Genomic DNA, 3,269 nt, shown 5'->3' on the forward strand with positions numbered 1-3,269 from the left:
GCAATTCTTTCTTTCTTTCTTTCTTTCTTTTTATGCGATTTCCATACTGCTTAATATATTTTAAAATATCTCTAAGTGGTGTACAGCAAGTTATAGAATCAGAACTGTAGAGTTGGAAGGGGTCACAAGGATCATCTAGTCCAACCCCTTGCAATGTAGGAATCTTTCATCAGATTTGGGGCTCAAACCCATGACCCTGAGATTAAGAGTTCCATATTACAAAAATATACAGTTATTTTATGAAAAGTTATATTAATACAAAATTACTAATAAATATAAACTGATATCAGTTCTTTCACATTTGGACATACCCTACCTCTCAGCCTCCTGGCTGTCACCTGGAATGCCACCCACTCACCCTGACTCTCACCCAGTGCCCAGGCAAAATCTCAGCTCTCCTAGAGAAGTCTCACGCAGAAAAGGGTTGCCGATGACATCACCCTAGGCTTGTTTTTTTATGGGCAGGCCCAATGTGGATGGAGATTCCTCAGGCTGGCCACTGCTGTGTCCCATTAAATAGCCAGCTACACTCTTCACATGCAATTCCATGTACAGTAGGTTTGTTGAGTTTCCCAGGTAGTCCCAAGAATGGGGAAATCGTATTATTTATGATTCAAGTTTATTTCAGATTCAAAGGTTGGGGAAAGAATATTGGCGTTTTCCCCGTGTCCCTAAAATGGTTTCTATATCACTTAAATGAAAACCTCAGTTTATTTGTTATTTATTCCAACAATTTCCATACTGCTTAACACTGTACAGTGGTACCTCGGGTTAAGTACTTACGGTAATTTGTTCTGGAGGTCCATACTTAACCTGAAACTGTTCTTAACCTGAAGCACCACTTTAGCTAATGGGGCCACCTGCTGCTGCTGCGCTGCCGGAGCACGATTTCTGTTCTCAACCTGAAACGAAGTTCTTAACCTGAAGCACTATTTCTGGGTTAACGGAGTATGTAACCTAAAGCATATGTAACCTGAAGCGTATGTAACCTGAGGTACCGCTGTAGTTTTTAAGTGGCATGCAATGAAATATAACAGTGATCGACTCATGTAAAATATTACCCAGGTCAACCTTACCCAGGTCAACCTTATGCCTTTGTGCCAGGCACAAAGCTTGATTCTGTTTCGTTAGATAATTAAAAGTCTATTCCTGGTAAACGTTTCTACCAGCAGAAGTCAAGTTGCATAGGAAATCCCATCTTCTATCTTATGCTTTGTGTGCTGAAAGCTACAAATTATCAGTTGAACAAATGTTTTATAACTTCTTACTTTTATTCTTCCCTGGTGTAATTTTTACAACTGACCTTTGGTTCAATACTAACTAACTTTTAATGCTAAGACAGGAGGAGATCCTTATCAGTTTCACTTGGGAGCACCAATTATTAAAATGGCAAAGTCTGAAGACGTTGAGATTAATCCAGGGTTTCCCCCCAAATTAGCATTAAGGTTATTCAGTCTCAGCTCCTGTGAAAGCTCCCTCTTTCCAAGATTATAGCATAATGCATACATGCTGGGAGGAATGCTGTTAAATCCAGCTTTACATTCACCTATTTGGTGGTGGAGGAGTAGAACTACGTGCTTGTTATGTACTGAGTTGAATAGGATCCAAACTGTAGCAGTCTGATTGGTCCTAGAACAATAGGATCCAAAAGGCAGCAGTCTGATTGGTCCTAGAACAATAGGATTCAGAATGCAGCAGTCTGATTGGTCCTAGAACAATGCAGCAGTATGATTGGTTGGCAGGAACCACCCAATCCTGCTCCAGATAGAAGTGAATCCACAACCTGATTGGCTTACAGTAGAATTCCAGAATTAGCCAATCATGTGCAGCCCATTGTGTAAATAATGTATATAAAGCAGATACTGTGAGGGGACATTTATTCATTCCTCCTCACCACTATGAGCTGAATAAAGAGCATGAAATCACTTTGCGACTCTGAGTATATTTCACTGGCGACGAGGATGGGATCCCGCTGAGCTGACTGCCACACACAGCACCGCAGCACCGCCAACTGCCGCACCGCTGCCTCGCACCGTGTATCCAGGCTTCAGCTCCGGGGCACAAGGAACTCAGAATGGCAGCCAACAGCAGCTTCTCGCCATTCAACCCAGCATCTGGAGACTGGGAAGCGTACGCCTCCCGTTTCACCTTCCTCCTAGAAGCCAAAGGGGTCACCGACGAAGAAGACGCCAAGAAGAGGGCGATATTCTTCAGCGTCTGCGGAGAGGAGACGTTTGAAATCGCCCGGGCTCTCCTTGCGCCTGAAGACGTCGCTACTGTTCCATACAAAACAATAATGGAACAGCTGAAGGGGCACTTTTCGCCGCAGCCCTCAGTGGTGGCTCGTCGAAATGCCTTCTACGCAAAGCGGCAAGCCCCTGGGGAAACCATAACTGGGTTTGTGACCTCTCTCCGCCAAGCCGCCCGGTTCTGCAACTTCTCAGAGCTGGAGAACATGCTTCGTGACCGCCTCGTCGGTGGCCTGAAGGATGAGAAGCTGCAACGGCGCCTCTACGCTAAGAAGGACCTAACGTTCCAGGTCGCTCTGGAGGAGGCCCTGGCAACAGAAGCTGCCGAGAGGTCGACCCAAGAGGCACGGCCGAGCCTGCCATCCCAACCGAGGGTCCACCATGAAGACCTCACCGACGACTCAGGATCCGACAGGGAGGAGGTGCACCGAGTACAGCAGCGCACTCAAGCAGCGCACAGACCACAGCTGCCTCGACGAGAAGGAGGGAACTGCGCAAGCTGCGGGGAGAGTCACGAGAGGAGGACCTGCCGTTTCCGCAACGCAGAGTGCAGGCAGTGCAGAAAATCGGGACACATCGCCCGGGTGTGTCGGGCTCGGCCCACCCGACACCAGGCATCAGATGACCAATCCAAGAGCCCCAGGTCCCGGGGCCCAACGCACCAAGGCAACTCGACGGAGCTCACGGACTTCCAGGTATACCAGTTGCCCCACCCCAACGTAGAGAAAATTTATGTAGAGGTACAGATAGAGGGGGCCCCATGCCGCATGGAGCTTGACACGGGTTCAACTCTATCCATAATCTCGGCAAGGACCTTAAGGAAACTGTGTCCCACTGGGGGTCCCAAACTCAGGCCGGCCCCATTCACCCTCCGGGACTTCCAGAAACGTAAGGTCCCCACAATGGGGGTGGGGACCTTCAGGGTGCAATACCGAGGGCGGACGCGGCAACTGGACTTGCTTGTGGTCAAGGGCCCCTACATTAGCTTACTGGGATTGGCATGGTTTGGACCACTGGGCT

This window comes from Podarcis pityusensis (assembly GCF_964106645.2).
Source record: "Podarcis pityusensis genome assembly, chromosome: 8".
NCBI classification, from domain to species: domain Eukaryota; kingdom Metazoa; phylum Chordata; class Lepidosauria; order Squamata; family Lacertidae; genus Podarcis; species Podarcis pityusensis.